The sequence below is a fragment of the Solea solea genome, chromosome 3 (assembly GCF_958295425.1).
Source record: "Solea solea chromosome 3, fSolSol10.1, whole genome shotgun sequence".
NCBI classification, from domain to species: Eukaryota; Metazoa; Chordata; class Actinopteri; order Pleuronectiformes; family Soleidae; genus Solea; species Solea solea.
This window is the reverse complement of record NC_081136.1, coordinates 12,382,568-12,402,928: the sequence shown is the minus strand read 5'-3', so window position 1 is coordinate 12,402,928 and position 20,361 is coordinate 12,382,568. Positions and strand designations below refer to the sequence as shown.

Below are 20,361 nucleotides of genomic sequence, written 5' to 3'. Positions count from 1 at the left end.
CCCAAATGTAATCAGAAAACATACAACATGGCATGTTTAGCTTTACTCATGACATTGAGTGGCAATGTATTGTCATTGAGAAGCTTGAATTGGGCAATATCAAAAGATTTGCTGCTGATATGATGTAAAAAGTCATTTAAATAAATAATTAATTAGGAAGAACATGCATCCATCCACTTTGTGCCGCTTTATCCTCCACAGGAGGGTGGCGGGGGATGCTATGCCAATCTCATCTGACCCTGGACAGATCGCTAGTCCATCGCAGGGCCAACCATTTACTCTCACATTCACGGTCAATTTAGAGTGTCCAATTTCCCTAATCCCCATATTGCATGTTTTTGGATTGTGGGAGGAAGCCGGAGAAAAAAAAAACATGCACAAATGGGGAGAACATGCAAGCTCCAAGCAGAAAGGCCTTTGTTCCAACCTGGGGCTCAAACCCGGGTCTTCTTGCTGCAAAGAGAAAGAGTGCTAACCACTTTACCAACCGTGTGGCCAGTTAGGAAGAACACTGTGTCGTTATTTATGAGGTGAGTTCATTATTAGTAGAATACTAAGGATTTAGCAGCATGTCACTTCAGACATGCTGTAGTGCGTTTCATGAGCATCCCAGAAGTGGCTCTCCACTCAGCCTGGCAAAAAAAAAGGATAAAAAAAGGGCTCATATTAGTCAGAAACAAGAACTTCATTAAACAAATTTCAAAGTAAATCCTCCTGTGCACACTGCTGAGTGCCCACTGTCACACTGATGAAGGCCTCACAATTAGATTTCTGTATAATTGTCATGATAGTCGTGATCTTCAAACATGATTTAACACTGGTAGTTGAAATGGTGGAGGTATTGATTTGTTGACCTTGAAATAAGGTTGGGAAGGGATGTTTTTCCAACTCCTCCCATAACAACTGGATTAAGTTGAGGCAAGGTCTAAGTGGGTTTTTTTTTTACAGTGTTGCCACTCAGTCAATCTGATAATCTGATAATCTTTTAATTTTTCTTTTTTTTTTGTGATGCAAAGGCAACTATCAACCAAAGGCCCCATTCACCTGGACCTGGTGTAACCATGTTCTCAGTGATCCTGTGACCACATCTGGCTTCTCATGCCCTTTATTCAAATGCACACTGGCGTCTACTTGCACTGCTGTAACATGAAATACATTATATGATGATCAGTGTTATTATAACAAACAAATAAGCTCAGGAATGTGATAGGGTGTGTCCTCACACCACCTCCGAATGTGTTTTTTTGTGATCTGAGGATGCCTTCGGGGCAGATTGGGATCATTCAACGGAACCAGATCTGCTCATGATACGATCAATCAAGGTGGACATTCATACCAAGTCTGCACCAGGTCAAAACGACCTGAATTGCATTTTTTGTCCTTTAGAAAAAGCTGGAGGCATTATTCACAATAACTCCAGAGAGAAAGCAAAGATAATAATCTCCCACAAAATAAATACAATTATCTAGGAGCTGGAGCACACTTGTGTTTATTCCTTACTTATTTATCATCCTAGATTCCTCTTGTGACCACGTGACCATGTTATTGACACACTTTTAAACATGGGGTCAGCATAAGGTCAGTTTAATGTCTGGAGAATTAATCACATAAGAAGCCATTCATCATTTATTTCATTGTATATACAGTATGTATATATATATATATATATATATATATATATATATATATATATATATATATATATATATATGTCCGACCAAATTTGGTCCCTAGGGTGTTTTACATGTAAAGCTAATCTAATATATCTCCTTTGCCGATGTCTAAAAAGCCATTCTGCCTGTGCTTTTCTCATTATTTCAGGTGGTTTCTCTGTGGCCAGAAGGAAACTACCTAATGACCATTTTTATTTGATAATTGGTTATCTTGACATTTCAAACCGGCTCCTTAATTTGTTCATCTCTATTGTGAGCGGGCTCGTTAATTAGAGAGTGCCTATGCTTAGCTCATCATTTCCCGAAGAGGATTTGAGGTCATTGTCGAATTACACGCTTGGAGACGTTTGTAAAAAAAAAAAAAAAAACTAAAATAAAAAAAAAAAATGGCACTTTTGCCTAACCAGCCTAAATGAGAACTTTGGAGAATCGGATAGCCCCTGAGGACTGTAGCCAAAGAGAGAACATTAATGTAAGAATCTTAAAAGAATTCAAGTGATTGACTCACTTGAATGGTGTGTATCTGTTTCTCGCAGCTATGAGATGTCATCCGAAACAGAGAAAGGGTGATATGTGCCCCGACAGTGGTGAGAAAAAAGGAGATCCATGTTCACCGAGTTAACTCCAAAGGGAGAAAGGAGTAAATGTCCTTCACTTGAGTGATGCCTCAGACTAAGCCTTCAATCTCTCCACAATGCTCATCTCAGTAATAATTCATTCTGCATCCTCAGAAATGGAACATATTGATTTTCAATGAATAACACCCCCTAAACCAGCATGAAGCCCTGCCCAAGATTGCCGGTAAAGTAGAAAAAAGGATGTGCTTTCTCCCCAAAGAAGCACGTCTCATGCATTTGCTAAATAAAACAGACACATGCGAGTCACCAGTCAAACTAGTCACTGTTATTACAACTAATTAGGAGATAATTCCTTGTTGCATTCAAGGAGGCTCAAACCGACACATAATAATTGCCCGAAGTGTTCGTGTTCCCTGTTATTATTGTTTGTATGGTGCTATGTTTCACTGAGGACACAGCTGTCAACAACACAGTGGCAGACTGTGGTTCAAAATTTAAATTCTGGAAGGCTTGAATATTTATTTGGCACTCGCATTCGGGGAGGCTGTGTCGTCAACATCCTGTTTGCGTCGTGGAGCTCCTCTCTCCTACTGGCTCAAACACAAGCACAGGAAAATACATGCTTTTCAAGTCAATCTAATCAACTTACATCCTACTATAAGTAATGATCTATATTTTGTGTTTTCGATACATCCTGGTTATCGTAAGGCACCTACAGTATTTGCTCTGCCTTCTCTAAAAACCCTACTGTATGTATTTATTTTCATAGACTTTGGATTTTCATTTGTTCTGCAATAATATTTCCAGTTTTACTTGCTAGTTTACGGTGTATCCTGTCTTGTTAGCGTCTTGGTTCACCTTGTAGTTTATTGTGTATCTTGCGCCAGTTTAACCTTTTAGTTTTTTTTCTAGTTTTACTCTGTTTAGTTCCCTGTTTTAGTTTGTACTTCATTTCCTATCTTCTCTGGTCATTTCCCTGTTTTACTACCACTTTTCTTTGTTTTGTATGTCTTATTTAGTTAGTTTCCTGTTTTACATTGTACTTTATTTCCTTGTGTATTCTGTCTTGGTAGTTCATTTTTACAGTGCATCTTGTCTCGTTAGATTCTTGGTTCACTCCGTAGTTTACTGTGTATCTTGCCTTACTTCCTGTTTTACTTTGTAGTTTATAGATATGTGTATTTTTTTTTATAGTTTCATATTTTACTCTATTGTTTGTTTCCTTGTGTATCATGTCAATCATAAATTTCTTTCCTTACTTTGTAGTTTGTTTTCTATCTCCTCATTTCTTCTGTTACAGCCACTTTTGTTTTATTTTGTTAGTTTCCTGTTTTACATTCTACTTTAGTTCCTTGTGTATTCTGTCTGTTTACTGTGTAGTTTATTTCACTGTGAATCTTTTCTTGGCAGTTTCCTGTTTTACTTTGTAGTTAGTTTTCTTGTGTATTCTGTTTTGTTAGTTTCCTGTTTTACTTTCTGACTTATTTCCTGTCTTCTCTTGGCTGTTTCCTGTTTTACTGTGTACTTCATTTCCTGTCTTTGCTTGTTAGCTTGCTATTTTACTTTGTCATGTATCTCCTTGTGTATCAAGTAGCTTCTTCCTTGTTTACTTGCTTCACTTCCTGTCCGTGTCCCACTTCCCTCCCCTGTGATTACCTGCACTGCACTGATTAGTTTCACCTGTGTTGATGTTGTCTCCCTGCTCCAGGTGTTTAGTGGTTCCTTCAGTCTCTCAGTGATCCAGAGCTTCTCTCCTTTTGTTTTTTTTTAATTGGGTCTTGTTTTTTGGACATTTGCTTTTTGGATTCTACTGCCGTGACCTTCCTGCAAGTAAGTCCTCATGTTTGTAACACTGTCTGTTTGAACACTTGCATGTAGCTCTGCATTTGGTACCTCCCTTTGTTTTTCACCTGAAGCTAACATGCATGTGATACCAGTAATAGTAATTACTGGAAGCAGGATTAATGTGATAATCAATACATAATGCAAGATTACCTCTCACTTCAATATTTTCTGTGCCTATACGCGTTAACCTTATTAAAACATTAAAGCAAAGATTATCAACAGTACTCTTTTTCCACGAGGAGCATGTTGATGTCTTCCACCGTGTTTATTCACAATGCAGCGTTAGCTTGATATGAGGTGGAATTATTGGAAAATATCAACAGGATAAAAAGGCTTTGGCTTTTGTGATGTGATTAGAATTAAAAGTATAACGCTTTAAACCCCTCTTTCCATAATCCCCTCTGTTTCAAGGCATACAATGATGACAGTAGGATTAAAGAACATTATAAGTTTTTTTTTCTTTTCTTTTTTGGAAATCTATGCCGTGCATATCCATGCATCAATTACAACCAGGAATGCTATGATAATGTTTAGTATATATGCAGATTTTGAAACAAAATGTGCCTGACAGATCTTGATCCTGTGTGAAATGTGTTTGACATCGACCTGTTAGGCCTTTCTCAGAGCGGTTTCTTTCTCTTTCTGCTGTCTGGGCTGCTCATTTTGTGGGGAAATGTTCGTCACCCTATCCGATAGCATGCTGAAAATGGAGAAAAAGATTGCATCAACATAGGTTTGTGTCTCCTTGGATCATTCATTCCAGATGTTTGCCGCCCACACCTTGACGGGGAAAACAAACTTGTCATTGTAATTTCTTTTAGAAAACAGCAAAATTGGGAGTTCATTTTTGACCAAAACTATTCAACCTCAGGGTCACTTTAGAAGGTGTTCTGAAGCTTTTAATCATTTATTTATCTAGTTTAACTTCAATATTTTAGTACAAACCATCGACAGTATTAAATGAATTTACTTGAACCAATATAAGTTGTTTTTGGATATCAGGGCAGCTGATGGTCGATATAGTAGCCTATGCTGATTTGTTTTTTTCTCAAATATGTTTGGCTGATTTTCTTTTATATACGTTTATTGATTTTTTTTTATGTATTTAAATATTCCGTCACTCTCATCTTTATTTTATGTCTGCACTACAGTTCACTTACATGTTTAATTTAAAAATAATTCAAACTGAATATTTAATACATGAAACAAATTCTGTCAAATTATTTTTTGTAGAGTACAGCGTTTTGGAATTTTGGAGTTTCTGAGGAAAAAAACCCAAAACTAATAATCAGATGATTGTTGAATGGACAACATTGGAAGTTAATTTGAACTTTAAGTGACATTTAACTGATTAGGAACTTTAAATTAAAGAGGTTTGGCAAAACAATTTACTTGCTTTTTGCTGTCAGTGGAAGGGTTTTAATTAAATGTCCGTCATTTCATGACTGCTGGCAAGCAATATAATGATTATGGGTTAGGGTTAGGTTTTTTTTAGCATTGGTCACAATGTCAATTATTGATTCATTTGGTTTGGTCCACAAAATGTTGAAAAATGTTTGTTTGCCAAATATGTCATATGTTGTTGAAAACTCCTTGAGACCTTGTTTTCATCAATACAATACAATACACATTTTCATATATATATATATATATACACACATATGCATATATATATACACACACATATACATGTTTTCACTTGAAAATGTAGTCTCAATAGACCAATGCAGTTTACACTGGAAGGAACTTGAAGAAACGGGGTCTAGATGGTGGTGCAGTGGCTAGCATTACTGCCTCATGGAATGGAAAGTTCGGATCGTGGAGTTTGCATGTTTCTCCCCGTGTGGGTGTGGTGTGAGTGTGACAGAGAATGATTGTTCTAGGTCTGTTGGCCCTGTGATGGACTGGCGATCTGTCCAGGGTGTACCCCGCCTTTTGCCCTTTGTCATCTGGGATTGTCATATGTGACCCTCATGTGGAGGATAAAACTGTAGAAACCTGCCTTTTTTTTTTAAAAAGACTTCCCAATGTATTTTTGGACGTGGGTGTGTGTGATCTTTCTCCCTTGTTGGATCTGAGTGTGTATGACTTTATAACCTCTCAAATCACTCACCTTGTCAGTGGTAACTATATCACCAACCGGCCCTCTCTCTTTCTATCTCCCTCCCTCTCTTTCTCTTATCTGTCCCCTTTCCCCTGAGGTTTAATACACCCTTGGCCTACACCAATTCCCCAGGAGTGTAATCTTTAGTCCACTGCTATTGATCAGGCACACAAGGTTTTGATTAGCACACTTGGCTAGATAACGGGCAGACGGGGGGATATCACTGCTTGATTATACTTTGCCATTCCTCTGTCTTGCTCTTCCGTTGGCTGGGTAGTACCTCACTTCATCGGAGTCGGTGATTAGATGCACCTTAGGCCGCCCCCCCACCCCACCCCATCCACCCTTTGTGGTAACAGATCCAAGAGTCTGTCTGATACTTCCTCCACTTGGGTCTATCTTTGTTGGTTTTGGAGGTTACTTAAATGTTGGGGGCAATGTGTGACCAAGGAGTGTTACTAGATCTAAACTCTGTGCTGTATGTTTAGTACAGTTTTTGTCAAAAATGAATGAATGAATGAAGCCAAGGTCTTGCGATTCAAAGAAGAATCTCACAGGCACTGCGGGAAATAAAAGCCCCAAACAAAAGAGCAAGCATTGGGAGAGATGTGAAGTTGTTATGGATGGTCAATCATGAGGGACATCCAAATGTATCTCATTTGTCAGAGAAAGAAGGAGACAAGGACGAAATCAAGCATCCTGACATTGCTGCCCAGAGTCAGCCACTATTGGCCTATTCACTGGTCAGCCAATTAGGTCTCGTCTGTTAAGGTTTAATACCTACAGTTAAGGCCACCATTGTGTGCCAGCTAATGCTATTTCAGGCTTTCACTCACTTCGGGTGCTTTTATTAAGTCCAGAAGAATGACAGTGCCATTCACTGAGAGGTTTGCAGTAAAAGCCATGCATTTTTATATTCCCTTAACTCTTACACCCCGTCTCTCCACATTTCACTCATGCAAAGACACAATCTCTCACATAAAGTCACTTGTAAGAGCAAAGGAGGTTGATTTCCACGTTTTGAATCTTGAGCGTTTTTCATTTGACTCCCCTGACTTGAAAGCCGCAGTGGTTCTGCTCACATGTTTTAAGGGTCGGGTCAGTCTTGGCCTTCAAAAGTTTTTATTAACTCTTCTTTTGAGAAAGTCTCTCACTCGGAGCCTTGGTGTGATTCACTGACCTTCTTCCTCAAAAGTCAGAGGCGAGCTTAGAGTGTGTCCCAGTTTCATTCCAAAGACTTCCACACACATCTCATGGTCATCCTGACTCAATATTTCCGCTCCTTGTTTCTGGTTGAATCACTTTAAACAGTGGCCCCATTGAGAGTGAAACTTATCTAACAAAAAAGGCAGGGCGATGGGTGCATGGGCACATTCCTCCAGTCTTGTTCATTAGTTGCACTCTCGCTGTGATGCATGCTGGGGGCTGTTGGCTGGGCTTGGCCGGCCACTCGAGCACTAAGCGCGCCAGCAGATGTAGCGTAGCTTCTCCAAACAGAGGGGATCAGGCTCATTCAAACTTGGCCAGGAGCGTGGGGAGTTGTTGATAGAGTCGGAGGAAGAGGAGGAGATGAGTGAGGAAGAGGGGAGAGAGAAAAGGATACACATCAGGGGAATGAGAAAGAGATGGGTTTGCGGGGGAGAGTAAGAGAGCGGCTGGAGGATGAAGACAGACAAACAGAGATGGGTGGGGGTGGGAGAAGGTGGGAGACAAGTTGTTCCCCAAGAGGCATCACTCTTGGTGTCTCACTCCACTGGTCCTTATAATGTGTGACGCTCAGGAGATTGACAGACTGTGTAAAACTCAGCCCACAGGAGAAAACAACAACACAAGTCAGACACATGAAAAACCACAACTCGACTGAGCCGTGCAGAGAAGAGTCTGCGGTGGGGGAGTTGGACGGACAGCAGCACTGTTTGATGTAACCTTTACATGTCGTGAGAAAGTTTTGAGTGCACACGCGCTATCCCCCCCCCCCCCCCACACACACACACACACACACACACTGCAGTCCTGCTGCAGACACAAATACGAGATTTGAACTCAAAACATGTTGCATGACATTTAAAAACTGTAAAGGAAGGATATCAAAAGCTTGGCCCGCCTCAGTTAATTCAATCTTTAATAGTGATACGATACAATAAATTATATAATAATTAATAATAACAGGTTTTGTTGGTCATTGTACCTCCCGTATTCTAGTGATTCACCTTTTGTCCACAAATGTATGAAACAAACTTTGTCAAAACATCTTTTGAATTTGTGCACTTTCATGTTACAACAGAATAACAAAACAGAACAAAACTCCTGGTTCACTCCAAAATACTGATGTGCAATGTTGTGTTAAAAGTTCAAGTTCACAGTTATTTGTTCCATTTAAAAATAAATAAATAAACAAATAATTATAAACTATTCTTATTCAATAAAACCTCCTTACTTCTTACTACCTTAACTGGAACTGTTCAGAAAGAAACTGATTTGTATTAATTGTATAAATTCAACATATAACACAATTTCTTCATATTACACCTAAACCATCATCAGTAAATCACATCATATCGTGGCTTCATGTTAGTTTACCGCCAGGTTCATGGATGTTGACGCTGCACTGGATTTGGATTAGCCTGTACTGCCGGGTTACTGCCATATCTTGTTTCCAATGTAATTTTTGCGACGATCGCCCAAATGAAATTCCACCATCTGCATGACTCACTACATTCTGATGTAGTTGAACCGACCCTTTTAAGATGTAATTTAGTAGCCTTTATGATTAGGTTTACTTCCACTATTATAATCCGTGAAAAAATAATTGTGTGTTCATCACTTTCAGTCACGCACAGATAAACACAAAGCAGATTCCTCTGCGTGTCTTATTATCTTGCCCACAAAAAGCAAACAAACTGCAAAGACAGAGAGAAAAGCAGGATAAGCCTGTTTTATGACAGCAATACCTTTCCCTATCTCCCTGCTATGCGCACATTGCAAGATTTAGCTTTATATCGGGCTGTGTGTGACGTCCCAGACCCTAAAACTGAAAAATGCCACCGCAGTACAGCCACAATCCGACATTCACACTTCCTCTCTCCTGTCCTTGACACATGAAGGTATAATTGACTGCAAAAAGGGTTCCATTCACATGTATCTCTCAGTTTGACCTTCAGCGATGATGGAGTGAAAGTAGCCTGATGAAGACGAATGGCAGGAGCGGTCGACACCGTGACCTACTGACGAGCAGGTTTAACATGGACTAATCCTTATTTAGGAACCACGATCGTGGCGCACGTCGTCGGAGCTATTAATCACAGCGGTGCTGCGGAGCATTTATCGTATCATGTACACATACTGTATTGTGCCCTATTAACATGGTTGATGATGCTCACAGCTTAACAACCAAGTAAATAACTATGCACCTTCTTGCAAATTAAATTTTTTTCACAACTAACAAGACCCCCCCCCCCCCAGAGTTTTCACACAGTTACTTATTTGCAAAACCTACATAATTTCTCGAAATTAAAATTCCAATGGAGTGAATATGATATGGAGCAAATACAGATGCTATATGTCCTTCTGTTTTATATTCGTATGCATGCTGTGCCCAATAATGTCTTTCACGGAAATGGGCAAAGCTAATGCAACAAAGTGGGCAGTTTTTTATTTTTCATACTAATTAGTTTTAATACTTTTGCTTTGCATTACTGGTGGACTTATTGGCTCGGCTATGGTGTCATTTATTCCTATTCAACACATTCAGTATGTTTCACTTTCACTATATGCCATTGAATTGCACTACTGTCCTTGTCCCAGTATAGAAGCACTAGCAAGGAATATAGACGAGGCGACGATATGTCACAGTTCAGCTTGTCAGTACTAGGCATTTGTTTGGTTGACCAATTCCTTACGAACGTCCAATTAACACGAGAATATTTCGTTCTTGAAGCTTATGCAGTGTAAAGTCCATCTCTGTGTTCGGATCAAAACACACGGATCTTGATTTTCTCCATGTTGTCCTCCTCTTCTCTGTACCAGCTTCTATTATTTTCCTTGTCAAAGCCCAAAGTGAGAGCTGTGTAACATCTAGGCCAGTTTAAATCCAGCTGAACGAATATATGCAATATTAATTTGATAACTAAACTCAACACATAAAGTAAGAACATTTGTGTGTGGGCCCCATTATTTCTTTGTTTTAACAATGCTTCTTGGCAATACATTTTATACCGTTGGAAACCCACAAATTGTCCTTTACAAATGTGCCACCATTCAAACAAGAAATAAACAGACTTTCCAACGGTGTAAGATTTATTGCCAAGATGCATTGTTACAACAGAGAAATAATCCGCTAAACACACATTTCCTTACATTTCGAGCAAAGTTTACATTACCTGGGTGTGCTGAGGTGTCAACCGGGGGCGTTGTTTCTAACAAGGGGAATAACCGCGCTTCCCAGCATCATACATTTGATCAGCATACAACTACACGGTGTCCAACAGGCGCCTCCTTCCACTGCCAAAACACTGACTGGACAAAAGCTTTCAGTTGTGGGTTGTCTGCTGCCGGATTTCAAGCCAGAACAACATGGCGGCTTGTTTGGAGATGTCCCTTTATGCGACAAAGTGGCTCACTGAGCTGAACCAGTCGATTAGATTTGGGGCGCGTAGTTTTGTTAAGGCGGGGATTTACACCAAACCCCTTTGATTTACTTAAAATAGCCCGGGCTTCGACTTCATGCAAATTAGCAGCAGTCAACACTTCACCACGCTCTCCCATTGTCCGTCTATGTAAACAGCCGTTTTCCAAATACACATGACAGAAGGATGGGATTAGTTGGACTTACCCAATAATTCTGTTGTTTTTTTTTCCCCCGGAAATCATGTAAACCTATAAACTGTTTTAAATATACAGACCAGTTTGTGCCCTTCATGCATGTTTTGGTGCACATGCGCGTGCATATCAGGGTGTGGGTGGGCCCCAGATAAATTCTTCCACTTGGTTCTGTCATAATCAGCAGCTGTCTCTGTGTGTTTGTCTGATTTCGCCCGGCACCAGGATGGGTGCCATATGGGAGTTGTAACTCCAACAGCCTGTGGAGTCTGGTAGCCTACTACAACACACACACTCAGGTAGCCATATAACAATGGCCATGAAAGGTTAAGTACGGGTACAAATGTGAGCATAAAACACGTTTTGTTCTTTAAATCAAAGTTATCTACAGCCACGGCCTGCATGTTTAACCTATACCATAACCCTAACCATATATATATATATATATATATATATATATATATATATATATATATGTATATGTGTATATGTGTGTGTGTATAGACGTATATATGTCTGATAGTATTGCTTGACAGCTGCTAATTATGACAGAACCAAGTGGAAGAATATATGTGTGTATATATATGATATATGTGTATGTCACATACGTTTCTTTTTCAATTTAGTATTAAATGGAATTGAACAATAATTGAGCAATTAAATATTTCTAATGCAATTTCAAAATGAACAGTCTGGTAATAAGGAGATATTACAGTAATTACTTTTTAATTATTTGTGTAATACCCAAATCATAGCGTTTTATCGATAATGAATGTAGGTTACCATCAGTGTAATGCCATTAAATGTAAACTTTGGTGAATAAAGATACATCATTACCATATAATTACCATATGATAAAGTTGATGTTCATCCTCCTGGTACTCTACTGTAATGTTATTTGTTACCAATAGAGTCAGGTTACAGAGCATTAAGAGTTAAGACAGTGACGAGGCGACATGCTGAAGTGTCTGACACAGACGCACATTGTGTGGCATTTTCAAAATCTCATCGCCACTTCACCCCCGTGACACATGTGACAATACAGTGTATGTAACACCGCTGCCTCTGTGAGCGCGCAAACACGTACGTCTGACGAGACATTTCCAGCCAGCTTCATTTCCCCCCAACGTGATAGCGCCCGCTGCCTTGAAGTCCAGTGTGTGATGACGGCACAATGACCACTCATTACACCCACGTGCAGAGTGATTTATCTCAGCCGCGCATCACACAAGTGACAAACGCACATACCAGGCTTGTTGTGAAGGACGGCAAACAAAGAGTGTGTTCTTTCTTCGTGACTGACGCCGCTCTGCAGTGAGCAAGACGAGGAACTGGAGTTTATTTTTAGCCGTATTAGCTCAGTGAGTTTGCAGATACATGATAGCACCAAATCATTGCTTAAACACACGCTCATCTGAGGAGTTAAGCCTTGCCTGTACACTGGAGAGCGCGCCATTACATTACATTACATTGCATGGATTAAACGGCAAATCCCAGCCATAATGAGAACCAATCACAATGGCCACCTAGTATCCTAGCAACCCAGCATTTGGATAGTTGTTTGGGCAAAGTAGAGAATATCAGTAGCGTTGTTGTTGTTGTTGTGATGAGAGAACAGACCGAAAAAATACTCGAGTAGAAAAAAAGGGGGATAGGGTGAAGAATATAAATATGTATGAGACAAAGAAGAGAGGAAAATGGAAAAAAAAGAGGTAAAATAAAGGAATAAATATAAACAAGGACAACACTGTGAAGTGGGTGAAGTGATACGCATGTGAAAAGGCACAGAGAGAGAGAGAAGAGCAAGAAAGATGCACTGCGAGTGAGAAAAAAGAGCAAAGACAGACAGACAAAAAAGGGAGAGGCAGTGGAGAAAACAGGGCTCAAAAAGGAATTAGGCAGCTTAGAGGGCATTATGTCAGTATACATAGGATTTAGTGTATAAGTCTGGATTATGGCCTTTTGCTTTGATAGAAAATGCCACCTTCATAGGCAACGAAGCTGTGTGTGCGTTTTTTTTTGTTTTTTTTTTCCTTCGGGCATGTATCAAAGAGGATGCCCTGCTGCTTTTTGGAATGCACCGTCACGACATGGGCTCTCAATCCCTTTCACTGAGGAATTCAGACGGGATTTGTAACACCAACCGAACTCTGAGACTCGCTGTGTGTGGGGGGCAAAGATGGACTTTGGTTCATAATGAAAGACTAACCAGAGGGACAGACGGATGTAAAGACAATAAAATGGACATACACATGTACAACGCTGTGGCTGTAGCCTACTTTGAAATGCATGCCATTGTTCTGTTTAAATTAACTTCTTTTCTTTTTTTGATAACTTGGCCAAATGTAAGATGAAAAGAGCGCGCAGATAAGAAGTGAACAATTACAAAGTTGGGGGAATGTATTCAAGTTTAAATTATCTGCGGTCAAATGGCACAAACGCCTTCTGTTTAAATAGACTATTTATTTTTGCTGCTCTTTACTGATTAGACTGTGTTTGGGGGGGGGGGGGGGGATTTGTCCACCATGTTATTTAGCTATAACAACCATTTGAAGACACTTTATCTCATATTGGCATACTCAACTCATTGAGAAAAAATAGATGACATAGGGTGTAGTGGGACGGAGGCGGCAGGCTTTGCATGTCTTAGTTTCCAGCACGAAGATTTAGCAGGCACGAGTAGGAAAGGTTAACAAAAACACATTTTGGAGTTACAGGATGGTTTGGAAAACTGTAGAAAATGGTAAAACCAAGGAGGCTGCCAACAGGTGTATGACTAAAACAGTCAATGTGTGATAATGTTTATTAATTATGGAAAACCTCCTTAATTGACAGGAAGTATCGCAGCATCTTGCACATTTGAAAGATCCCCAGGGCAGCCTGTAATTTGAGTCGCAGGCACATATTTCTGTGGCTGACGTTTTTTACACACGCACACCTTAAAGTAAATCAGGCCCATTTTGATCCATATTGATGAAAAAACAGATTTCCTCTCAGCCGTACACACCTACACATCCTAGATTTGCAACTATCCACTTTCCCTCGCGTGTCTTTATCGTCAACTGCGAGCAGGAAACCGTGTGATTGGACTGAAATCCTACACAGTCCACCTCCTACACAGTAATGTGCTGTTTTGCACCATGGAGCCCTCTTTCTCTCTCAGGTGCCTCAGTAAATGGGACCATTGTGTGGAGTGCATTACCCAAAGGTGTTGCTCCCATCTCTCTCCAGTGGTTTGTGGCCTCACTTTTCATTGTTGCAGTCAAAAGCGGTGTGAGCCGAGGGCGAAGCAGAAGGCTGTACATGCTGAAAGTGGGAGTTTCGCGACACTGTTCTCTATTCGTCTCCATTTTGAAGTCTAAAATGGCATAACAACCCATGTTTTTTTGTGCGAAAAAAAAAAAAGAGATTAATAGCACCAAGCTGAAATAAATTATTAAGGGCCAAAAACTAATTAGAAGACCATACTGGAGCTTTTGCATGTTTTAGCCCATTAACTACTAATTATGCAAACTGCTCTATGGCCAACAATCTTTCAATGCAAATTATGTTTTCAGATTAATTCTACTGTATGTCCTTCAGGCAACTTCTGGTTTCAATTTGTACAAGTGCAGGATAAAAATCCCAGCGCAGAGTGATTTTCTTATAAAAGTAAAGTAGACAAAAAGATGTGGATTTATTGATTCTGACATTGTCAGACTGGATTTGTGATTTTATATAAGTCAAGTTAATTAAAAAAAATGTTAAATAATACAAAAAAAAACCGAACTTTCTTAATGTTTTAAATTGTCACATAAAGGAGAACAACATTGATTTGCTGATTACATTTTCAAATCACAATTTCAGAGTTGAAAAAGATGTTGAGCCCTGAGGTATGGTCAAAATGGTAACCACGATAATTATAATCACTAATGATTATTTTTCAATAATTTACGACATAATTATTGAAATATAATAACAACAATACCCTCATAATACCATAATGCTCTGTTTTGACTCAGCTTTGATGACTTGGGAAACATCAACTTCATTCAGACTCAAATTTGAACAGCGAGGACTGTGGAATTTTGCCATCGTCTTATTTTTTCTCTTATGAATTCCTTAAACTTCCACAGCTACCCTCTTTTTTCTTTTCTTTTTTGTCCCCAGTCTGCCATTTTCATGTTTCTTTTGTCACTCACTAAAGAAACCGGTGCAAGGAAGTCACAACTGTCTGAACTCACCAAACAAAATGAAAGTTATAAGGATGACGCTGCCCATGAACACGTCACCCCATCATGGCATGACTCACATTTACACAAGCCCTCAAGGCATGCGAGCTCTGATGTCTCCCGCTCTATGTGAGTTTCTGTGTGTCTGCCTCACTCTGTCTTCCCTCAGTGCTGTATCTCGATGTCAAATAGTCAGTGCCCATAACACAGGCCTGGGGGAACAAAGAGACAAGTCTGCCTTTCTGTACAAGTCCGTTCCCTTCATCGTTCACCCTGACTCCCCCCACCCCCCACCCCTTTTTTTTTCCAAACTCCAAAAAAACAAAACAAAATACATCTACAAAGCAAAACAGACAAACAAGCTGAAGTAATGATCAGTTCTTACCAATTCCTATTGTTTCCAAATATGCAGATGATGCAACAAAATATATTGGTGCATCCAAAATTTACGAGGTTTCTAGAACCCCCGGGTTGGGCACCCCAGGTATAGATGGTAAACTGTCACGGACCCAACTTATAGATTGATCTCTTATTAAAAAAAAATTAGTTCTAGATTTCTCACACCACACTTGACTAAACAGACACTTATTATACAATTTTGACTGTTGCTCAGTGATGTGATAGGACAATGGGAAAACTGCAGCTGCTTCAAGACAAAGCGGCTCATCTTAACGTCTAATGTAAACAAAATGCATGCCATGCAAATGCACATCAATACCTCACCACACACGTCATCAAAGGTTCAATGAAGTCTGCATGCTTCTATGATCCCAGCTATGTAGTTTTGTATTAAGCCGTGGTTGCATGGAACTCCATTCCAGTTCAGATTGCCAAAACACACAAAAAAAAACCATGTGGCAACAACACCGGATGACCCCACGGCTGAATTATTGTCTAAATCATTAGGCACAGAGATGAGAAGTGTTGAAGCTAAATAAAAATAAATACAATGTCCACAACTTAACCTCCACTAACTTCAGTCATTCACATGTAGACAAACAAAAACACCATGGATAGAAAAGAAAGAATAGCAATTAGGCAGACAACCAGTTTTATAAATCAACTTTCCTCCATATGGTTTCATGTTGATTTAATTAGTGTTTTCCGTTGCTTATGTTCACATAATAATGCATTTTGTTTTTTCTAGTACAAGCAGTGTTGGAAGGTACACAGACTTCCAGTTTTTAAGTACTAACATCTTGAGAACAAGTGATAAAAATAATAATAAAAAAAAACTGTACCCTGCTAAAAACCTTGACAACCAGAAATGAATGGATTCAGTTTTATTTCGGCATCTAATACTTGCGATAACCAGTGTTCTGTATCAGAAAACAATTACACTTTAGATTTTAAGACCTCCTGCTCCGAGACACCTGAATTGGTCAGAATATGGACATTTAATGACATTGTTTTGGTCCATCGATGGGCAATTTTACACAAAATATACTTTGATAGGAATGGATGGAGCATGGTTAATAATAAAGCTTGTTCCTGTTCATAAACTGTAGTGTGCATTTCAATCTACAGTGGCAGCACTATTTTTGGATATGATGAACCGAGATTGTTTAATCAATATTAATGGTTTTCACCAGCTGTCCTCACCTTTTTTTTTTTCCCAAGGAATTTATCTGACAGTGAATGAGAGCACATTGGAAGGATGTGTGTGCGTGTGTGTGTGTGTGTGTGTAGAGGAATTTGTTAAGAGATGATATAGAATGAGAGTGGGAAGGAAAGGAGAGAGGAAAAATCGACAATTAGGAACAACAAGTGTTAGAAGCAGTGAAGACACAGATTGAGAGCAGCCACAGACTGAGAGAGCGAGGAAGAGTGTATAAGTCTCTTGTGATTTATACAGTTATTATCTCTTGCAGTTGTGGGTGTGAATGGAGGCTGTCATGTATGTCACCCTGGCAGGACTCCACTCCTCGTGTTTGGGGAACAGGGTCAGTCCCCTGGGGCACAAAGTTTGGCATTAGCATTCTGCGCAGTAATGGGTCCGCCATTTGCTGCTTGTCACCATAAGATAGGTAGCTCCGTCCTCGCCAGAGTCCCTCCAGCTGAGCAGGGCCCCTGTGTTCCTGATGTGCTCAATGACCCATCTCCCTCTGCCTGTCGATTTCCTCTTCCTCTTTTCTTCCCCTCTCCCTCTCTCTCTCATTTTATTTCCTCTCTTTGAGAGCTAGAAAAGCCAGCAGACTTTGACCACATCCCATTTGAAAAGGTTTATTTGGTTATTCCTTGCCATTAAATGAGGTCATTTCTTTTCTGAATGCATGAAAGCTGAACGCGGTCACTGAACTCTGGTCATCGCTGATCTAATCCCACATGGTCCAATGATGGGCTGTTATTCTTCCTCTTTGGTGTGGTGATATTAGGTTTCGTGATAGAACAGATGCCGGTGTGTATGCGGGCTAATGAGGTAGCAGAGTAAGGCACAGAGTTCAGCCCCAACTCTCCAATGTGGAGACCTGAGTTTGTTTGGAGCCGTGCCCTCAGCGCCGCACCGCCCCGAGCAGAGGAGACAGAAGATCGCTAAGGTTTTGACCACACGGCAACAGAGAATATTAATTGGACATTGGTAAGGGGAAAACTTTTTTCTCGTTTTGAGAATGTAAGTAGGAGCTTGAATATCAGAACATGCACACAATCATAAGCTTTTATTGAAAATAAATAATGTAATATACTACCTATATGAATGTAAAGGAATACTTTGAAATTTAAAACAATTTTGGTTTGCGCCGGCCAAGCCGAGACGCGAGATTGGTACACATAGACATCGCTCAAGACTTATTTCTGAGTGTGGGCACCCAGACCCGGGGAAACCGTGGTTATGTGTGGTTTCACAACACCATCACGCGGAGCCGCACGCATCTTGGCGAGTTTCGCAATGTACTTCGGGAGCTCTGTATGATTGAGAAACGCTTCCGGATCAATATGCAATATGACTTGCTAGCTCATATTGAGCCCAGGCCAGGATTTCCCAGAGTGATACCGACTACAAGCATTTCATCCCAGCTGCTGAGAGTCTACTCACCATGGGAAAGTATCGCTGGAAGCAGTTCTCATCCGTACGGAGCTCCAAAAAGACAACGGTGAAACTCGCCAAGTTGTGACGGTGGTTTCCACAACAGAGTGCCACAATGCTTATTGATGGTAAATCGAAATGCCCATTCATTCTATCTTCAGGCCAAAATATGTCTAATAATATAATATAATAATAATATCTATCATGTCACAAAACTGTACAAAGTGATACCACGATGCGATGGACTTGACCTTAGTCGAGGGCCTTGCTTTATGGAGACTGCCATCTCGTGCCACCATGTTTATACAGCAGCCCAAACTGTTGGCAATTTTTAAAGTGGGAGAGCTTCATAAATGAAGGAGAATGGCTCCTCCCACACAAACCTGATGATTAATCAACAAAGAAGACGCAGGAAATGACGAAGGCTTTGGGGAAATTGGGTGAGAGAGTTGTCCAATGTTTGGATCATTTCTGAAACTAGTGCAGTGCCTGTGTTTTTGTGTGTGTTCTGAGTAATTGTTGGTTTGGTGTGTTTGAGTGCTCATTGTTGCTATTACACAGCAGAAGTTCAGTGACATTTTTATTTGTGTATGGTAGAAAGCAAATACTGATACTGACATAATGGCACACAATAAATATGGAAAATTGAATTACCTGTTGCATAACAGTTGGAGAGACCTGTTACGCCTCCTGGAGGGGAGTGGGGTGAACAGTCTGTTGTTGGAGGCACTGCGTTCGTTGTCTGCCTCAGCTTGACGGCGCCTTGTCTCACTCATAGGGCTGTGTGAGTGAGAGGGGGAGTGGCTACAGTAGAGCGGCAAAAGCCAATGTGTGCTTCTGTTACCGATACATCTTTTGCATTACTTATCCAAACGTCAAACTGCATTTATTCGTGCCCGTAGCAAGACGCCTGTCAGACAAACGGATGTTCCTGGAATTTATAGATAGATAGATGCGAAGGCCACCATAGTTCCCTGACTATGTTCACACCAAATGCAATTAAAATGTCACCTGTTGCTTTACAGGTGATGGGCATGACATTCAGTGTGAACACAGTGACGTCCATTAGATGTCACTAATTCTTACACTCTGGACCTTTTTAAAATGCAAAAAAATAGAGAGGCCACTTTCAGTCTTTTTTTTCAGTCTTTGTCTCTTCAGCAAAAGCAGGAAGTAATTCCCTCATTCTTCTTCACAGTGCTGTGCATTGAGGGTATGTTTCATAAATCTGAAATCCAGTGAGTGCCGCAGATCAATGACTCATCAATTTTGCAAGGCTGATCATTAGCGTATGCTCCGTAATGGCCCACCAGATGTTCCGTGAAAGCCCGATTCCTCTTCGATACAATCAGTGTTTGCGTTGTCGCCCTCATTGTGTTCAAATTAGAGCCTCTCTCTTCAAATATGTACAATGCCGACATGCGCCGTATGCCACATGCATGTTTGTCCGTAATCTGCTTACTTAGGCGCATCCTCACATGCACCTTACATGGGCATGCAGCTGGGCCATGCCAAGAATAGGATCATCTGAAACGAAAGTTTTTGTCGCCTCGTCATTGTGGCGTTTTAAAGATTAGCTGCTGATTGATGCATCGGCTGCTCTGCGAAAGTGAGGCCAGCAACTTGTTGCCCCCGCTGCCTGGGATCCGCCGAAGCATAATGCCAGGCGACAGCCAGCCTGGTGTTTGGAGCGCAAGCCAAGAGGGATTATGGGTAGTAGGCTTTACTATCTGATTTTAATTAGCAGTTTAACACAGTGATCACGCCTCATTAGAGAAGTGGGGATGCTGAGGATGTGCGCGAGTATGCTAGGCAGCAACAAGAAAGAGCAGGGAAGAGGCCCGGCATACAGATTCTTGCTGAGGAGAGGCTCCACAAAGTAAAAATAAAAAAACGATTGTTTTTTTTTCTCCATGTGGTAATAACCAAGCACTACTTCAAATTACATTTCGCTAATTTAATCTAGGGTCTGTAATATGTTTTTTGAAATAACTTTTTAGGATGTGAAATCTCCTTCACATCCTAATGGCCATTAAATAAATGTCTAAAAAAAGGAAAAAAATCATGTGAACTTTCAGGTATGTGTGTTTTAAAACACGAAGCTTAT

At 40.3% G+C, this 20,361-nt stretch overlaps 1 long non-coding RNA gene across 1 annotated transcript in view; it reads left to right on the top strand.

The window, feature by feature from the left end:
- The first annotated feature begins 3,809 nt into the window (after nucleotides 1-3,809).
- LOC131457239 (uncharacterized) overlaps nucleotides 3,810-20,361 on the top strand; it is a 50,230-nt gene continuing 33,678 nt past the window's right edge. The window contains exon 1 of the long non-coding RNA XR_009239997.1: nucleotides 3,810-4,081. This is a non-coding gene — a long non-coding RNA (uncharacterized LOC131457239). The remainder of the gene's footprint in view (nucleotides 4,082-20,361) is intronic.